Below are 7,074 nucleotides of genomic sequence, written 5' to 3'. Positions count from 1 at the left end.
GTTGCAATGGGTGGCGGTAGGGCCCCAGCAAGGAATGGGATGAGGCCACAGGCAGTTCATCCAAGGGATGGCTCCCAGGGAGGCCAGTGGGAACCTGTGCCTCCAGATCTGTGTGTGGGGTGGGGGTGGGCACGAGCTGCTGGCTGTGGGCTTGGGGTTCTGCCCTGCTGCCCTCGCCTGGGGCCTCTGCAGCTGGGCAGGTGCGACCTGACAAACCAAGGCTGTGCAGGGAAGCTGCTTGCCACTGCAAGCTTTGTGCTGCCCTGGCAATGTGCCCCCAGTGAGTGGCACAACCCCGCACCACCAGGGACATGTTGCTAGGGCAATGTGGAGCTTGCAGTGGCAAACAGCTTTCCTGTACAGCCTCACTGTGCCCTGCAGTGCTGGGTTGCACCCACTGGGTTGTGGAGGCCCTGGGGAAGGGCAGTAGGGCAGAAGCCCATGCCTGCAGCGGGTAGCCCACATCCGCTTCCACCTCACACACAGATCTGGGGGGTACAGGTCCCCCCCTACCTCCCATGAATGCGTGCAGTGGCAGGGAGCCAGCCCCACCCCCACCCAAGCCCGCAGCAGGCAGGGGGAGCTGAGCACTGCTTCACTGTAGCAGCTGCAGCCTCCTGCCAGGAGCAGGGGGCTGTGGACCCAGGTCCCTGGCCCAATGGCTCTGGCAGCTGGAGGCCCCCTCCAGCAGGGCTAGGGGTGGTTGAGAGTTGTGGGGGGAGTGAGAGGTACCAGTAGGGCCAGAGGCATGTGGGTGGGGGCGCGGTAAGGGGCACCAGCAGGGCCAGGCAGGCTCTGGGAGGTGGGGGAGGGAAGAGAGGGGTCTTTCATTTTAATCATGCATCTTGGGGGTTTTATTAGAGAATCTGCAACTTTTTTTATCAGGGAAAACCAGGATCCCTGACGATGACAAAGCTGGCTGAACACAGGATGGTAACTGCTGTGTCTAGATCTTGAAGGATGATGAACCTGCCAAATAGGATTTGCTTACAGAATCAGAAGTGACAGCATCTAGTGCTATATTTTGAAGTTCCCACATCTCTAACAACTCTTCTACGTTTCATATAGTATTTTACATTCTTTACATTACTGAATAATGAAAATGAGTCCCGTTTAGGCAGCCAGGTCAAAGCCTAGCACCACAGATGTTGCGTGGATCTTCAAAACAAAGTACCTGGAAACGTTAAAATTAGTAGCAGGGATCCTGGTTTTCACTGATAAAAAATGGCAAATTCTCTGATTAAAAGCCCCCCCAATTCACGTTTTTCCATGATTAAAATGAAATACCATTATACGTATAGGTATCAGTTGAACTTCCCAGGAAGATCAACTTGGATATAAAATGTCTAGTCATCCTTTAACATAGGTGTCAGCATCTAGCATGTGTGTGAAAGAAAAGACTGAAGTTAAATAGCATCCAAAAAGAACAGTGCTAACTGACAATTACTCATAAACAGTATTAATGTGAAATATCTGAGGGCTTCCTAGGCTAGGCTTAAGTTCAACATTATAAAAATCTCACTGTTCTATAAAAGATAATGCAGCTAGAAGAATGTTAATGTGACTAGCATGTTTCTACTTACTTGTGCAACTATTACAAAATAGTTGAAATGTATTCTGCAATTTGACCAGAATTAATCATGATCTGTTTAAGTTCTATTCTGTTTCCTATAATTGTTTACATTAATAGCTAACATATATAGTATGACCACTCCTGTAATTTTAGCACACAAAATAAGTCAGAATTTTAAATTCAAATTAACCATGTTTATTCTTCCTTATTAACCATGTTTAATGTCTGCATCAACAACCTGGAAGATGGAATTGAGTGCACCCTCAGCAAGTTTGCAGGTGACACCAAGCTGGGGGAGTAGTTTCATAGTTTCTAGGGTCGGAAGGGACCTGAGTAGATCATCTAGTCCGCCCCCCTGCCATGGCAGGAAAGATTACTGGGGTCAAACAACCCCAGCAAGGTGTTCATCTAGCCTCCTCTTAAAGACCCCCAGGGTAGGAGCCAGCACCACTTCTCTTGGATGCTGGTTCCAGATCCTAGCCGCCCTGACAGTGAAGTAGCGCCTCCTGATATCTAGCCTAAATCTACCCTCTACCAGCTTGTGACTGTTATTCCTGGCAGTGCTCAGGGGAACAGGGACTTCCCCAGTGCCTGCTGATCCCCCCTGACTAGTTTGTAACAGGCCACTAGATCCCCCCTCAGCCTTGTCTTGTGGAGGGTGAACAGGTTCAGGTCCCATAGCCTCTCCTCATAGGGCCTGCCCTGCTGCCCGCTGATCATACGAGTGGCCCTCCTCTGGACCCTCTGTGGATCTGTGGAGTAGTAGATATGCTGGATGGTAGGGCTAGGATTCAGAGTGACCTAGACAAATTGGAGTATTGGGTCAAAAGGAATCTCATGAGGTTCAACAAGGACAAGTGCAAAGTCCTGCACTTAGGATGGAACGAGCCTATGCACCATTACAGGCTGGGGGCTGACTGGGCAGCAGCTCTACAGAAAAGGATGTTGGGGGGTTATGGTGGACAATAAGCTGAATATGAGCCAGCAGTGTGCCCTTGTTGCCAAGAAGGCTAACAGTATATTGGGCTGTATTGGTGGGTCTGTTGCCAGTAGATCAAGGGAAGTGATTCTTCCCTGCTATTCAGCACTGGTGAGGCCACATCTGGAATGCTGTGTTCAGTTTTGGGCCCCCACTACAGAAAGGATTGGAGAGAGTCCAGCGGAGTGCAACAAAAATGGTGAGGTGGCTGGGACACATGACTTATGAAGAAAGACTGAGGAAACTGGGCTTATTTAGTTTAGAGAAGAGGAGACCAGTAGGGGACTTAATAGCAACCTTCAACTACCTGAAGTGGGGTTTGAAAGAGGATGGAGCTAGACCGTTCTCAGTAGTGGCAGATAACAGAACAAGGAGCAATGGTCTCCAGTTGCAGCAAGGGAAGTTTAGGCTAGATATTAGGAAGATTTTTTTTTTACTAGAAGGGTAATAAAACGCTGGAACCAGGTTACCCATAGAGGTGGTGGAATCTCCCTCCTTGGAGGATTTTAAGACCTGGCTAGACAAAGCCTTTACTGGGATGATCTAGTTGGGGCTGGTTCTGCTTTCAGCAGGGGGCTGGATGACCTTCTGAGGTCCCTTCCAACCCTAACTTGTATGATTCTCCTTCCAACACCTAAAATGTCATCTCAAAATACAGTTCTCTCTCTTAGTACAGAATCTGTGAAAAAAACTGCAAAAGATGTTTTACAATCTGTGTATGCCTGGGATTTCAATATGCCACTAACTGGGTGCATCTACATGAGATGTTTACTGTGCATTAGCCTAGTAACACTGTGCAGTAGTGTGCTGGTCAAAAACTGTGCTAATAAGCTACCGCACAGTGTTATTAGGCTACTGCACAATAACCGTTGCAAAAAAACCCCGTGCACTGGCACTAGTGTGCAAGTCCCCAGCATATCATGAGAATGGTTAAAAAAAAATCATGATTTTAAAAATCATAAGTTTTGAGCTACCTTTTTGCCTGTATATTTCTGAACTTTTACAGTGTACTTGAGTCACATTTTTAAGCTTTTCTCCACAACTTTGATGCTTTCTGAAGTTGAAATTCTCCACTAATCACATGCATTTAGATTCTGGAGTTTTAAAAAGCACACTGGATACTTCAAGACACGATCACTTCATGAGACTTGAGATAAAATCACAATGTTTTGCAACGCTGAGGTGGTTAACAGTAAACTTAGAACATTTCTAGATTTTACTTGTACACATATTTAGAGAAACACTTTCCTCTTCTTGCGTGAGAAGGAACAACAAAGGAGGAAGCATTTGAACTCTTCTCAGAAATGCCTCTTAGTCTTAGTCATGAATTAAAAATTAAATTTTTAAATGCATAGGTTAAAATCATGAATCTTGGTAAATATAGGATTCCTAAGTATTTGATGTTGTTTTCTAGTGAATAACAAATTATTAAAACCAGTTTAACAATTTTTATTTTTAATTTAAAATATAGAAAATGGATCAAAATACAAATTTGCTTCTAACTGGCTAAATAAGGGGTTTTTTGTGTGTTGTATGTGCCTATTGCTCCTCTGTGCTGAAAAAAGTCTACGCAAGTCTGAGATAACCATTTTTTCACACCATAGCACCATAAAACATTTGTTTTGACAATTATTATTTGTGTTTTTGACACAAATTTATTCTGGACAGTATTTAGGATTTTATTCATATAAACAAACAATTTTTTATCATTTAAAAAGTTCACCTGGCTACAAACCTTTTTGTTTATGCTTAAGATAAAAGCATTAACGGGATTCTCCTTTTTGGAGCAGAAAGGAAACATATCAAAACCCTGACATTAAATTTTAAACTAAAGAGCAAACCTTCATTCATAACTTGCTTCCCAGAACCTAAGAATTCAGTCGACGTGAGTATAGCAAATGACATACCCTCCATGCAGGATAAATGTCTGAAAAGTCAGACTCAAACTCTCTGAAGTAGGACATCTGAAAAAAGGGATGTAACTTGAAATATGGTCAGTTTTGAAAATTCTGGCTATAGCTTTTGTCACCAAAAGACAATATATTTATATTGTAGATTATCTAATAACTGCTCTGAAAGAATCTAATTCTATTTCTGCAGACAGCTAGTCTGAACTCCTGCATTACACATACACACACAATAATTTTATTTCTTTCTTTCACTTCTGCTCTAGCATTTGAATCAGGCTCCTTTGACAAGACAAGACCACGCCTCTCAGGACAAAAGGCTCACTGTTGAAATAAGTGACAAAGTTCACAGCTTCAGCTGGAAGAGAAATGGGCCCTAATCACCTAGGATAGTGGACTTGAAGCTTCCTAAAGTCACAGGACTCTTTCATATCATCTAGTGTTATCCTAAGACTGACGCAGAGCCAGGCAACCCAGCCTGGCAATGGTGGTATACCGCCTCCTGGCCAGCTCTGCCATTACCCTCAGCTCTTAGTCTTCACTTATTTTTGACTACAAAAAAGTAACAGAGCAATTCGTCTGTTGCAAAGAACTCAGAAGGACCACAACAGGGCAAAATCTTTTTAACATTATAAGGATTCCTATTTTAAACCTTTGGTTTTATGATGTGAATTGTGTTTGCACAAGTACAGTGCTAACATTGCATGGAATCCCACGGCACCCTTGAAATGATCTCAAGGCATCCTAGGGTGCTGTGGCACCCTGGGTAAAAATCACTGGACTAAAGGAATGAGTTTAAATTAACTGCTGGTACAACTAATCCCAAATTTATTTATGTAAATGGACCCCTGTATACCAAAAAACCTGGCCTAGAGCATGGATAGACATCGTGAAAGCTTTCCATCAGAACTAGAATTTCACATGAAGTATTCTGTTGAAACTAGGCCAAGACCAAACTTTCTTTCAATCAAATCAATATTAAATAATAGCTTTCCAGGTATTATGCTAATGTATTAATCTATTTTGTCATTTAAAGTATACCCCCATGTTATTCTAAATCATTAGAAAAGTTTAAGATGTATGGAATGAAAGGAATTATTTCAATCTTATTATGAAGACTTCATTTATACTTCTGATCTATGGGGAGCCTTGGCAAATTACACAATGCTTTTATTGTCTATTATATGTATATTAGATTATATATGTAACACAACTATTACAGTATGTAACAGACAGAAGAATAATCTAAAATAACAGGGATGCAATAGTTGGATATAGGATACAATAGCTACCACTGCAAAAAAAAAAAGGTGTCCAAGGTGTTCATAGAAGTTTTCATATGAGACAAATCCCTAAAATCTGCTACTATAGTAATACTCTCCTTCATACTTTCCATAGTTAAATAAGCTATGAATAAGGTAAGGTATGTATGGGAATTTTTAAATAATTATAAAATATAATAAACTGAAAGCAATTGCTAATGTGAGTTTGTGACCATTTAGAGCCCTTGGAGAATTACAGTTATTTGCAGGTTTTTACCATTTTTCTTAGGATTCCCCAAGAAATGGATTTGGGATGAGTGCTGGATATTGATGTAAGAATGTATATTTTGTATAATTATTCTACTGAAGGGAACGTTCATTTTAGAATCCAAAGTCTAGACTGAAAACTGTTAGAAAAAAATCAGGTAAGATAAATCCAGGTACAAAAGCTGGATAGGGATGGCAGATCTGTTATTTAGCAAATGCCTCATATAGATTGTTGAGGTCTACTTTGCTTCCTCTTGACTAGAAAACAAGATTTCTGAGAAAAGGTTAGAAGAATTGGGGTTATTTACTGGACAAGAGAAGACAGGGATGAGGGATTTATAACAGTCTCCAAATACATAAAGAGTGGTTATAAAGAGGATGGTGATAAGCTATTTTCGACAGTGGCAGGGGAAAGGACAGGAAATAGTCTTAAATTACAGCAAAGGTAATTTAAGTTGGATATTAATAATAGCCCTGTAGCTATGAGCTATAAGCATTGAAACAGATTACTTAGTGAGGCTGTGGAACCTCCTCCACCCCTGGAGTTTAAGAACAGGTTAGACAAACATGTCTGAAATGGATGACCCTGCCTTAAGCAAGGGGTTGAATTATATGACCTCCAGAGGTTCCTTCCAGCCCTATTTTCCTATGATTCTATGCCTGACCAGTAATCCCTCCAGAGAAACAGATGGAAATTACTACTGTTAGGGAAATCTACCCTTAAAGTAGGTAAGATTAGAAAAAAATGACTTGATAAACAAGGACTTTCAGCTGAATTAACAAATGAAGGGCAAACCAATCCTCATATGTAATTGTATTATATTTTGGCAGTTGAATTGATATGTTTCTACTGCACAGGAAAAAGGAAGATCTTGGGCAGTGTATGCTATGTGTCTGCTTCTCTTGTTCATCTTTGGGCCCCGGGGGAGGCTCACCTGGGCCTACAGTGAGTGAGGATTTAGTTAGGGAGCTTCTGGAGGGGCTGGACGTTTTTAAGTCAGCCGGCCCGGATGATCTTCACCCTAGAGTCCTGAAGGAACTCGCTGGGGTCATTGCAAGTCCCCTGGCACGGCTTTATGAACACTC

At 42.1% G+C, this 7,074-nt stretch overlaps 1 protein-coding gene across 1 annotated transcript in view; it reads right to left on the bottom strand.

The window, feature by feature from the left end:
• Window positions 1-7,074, bottom strand: part of CCDC146 (coiled-coil domain containing 146) — a 144,399-nt gene that overhangs the window by 81,084 nt on the left and 56,241 nt on the right. The window lies entirely within an intron of this gene.

This window comes from Gavialis gangeticus, unplaced genomic scaffold (genome assembly GCF_001723915.1).
Source record: "Gavialis gangeticus isolate Ggan-Ray unplaced genomic scaffold, GavGan_comp1, whole genome shotgun sequence".
NCBI classification, from domain to species: Eukaryota; Metazoa; Chordata; order Crocodylia; family Gavialidae; genus Gavialis; species Gavialis gangeticus.
Note: the sequence above shows the minus strand (reverse complement) of the source record. Positions and strands in the feature narration are given on the sequence as shown.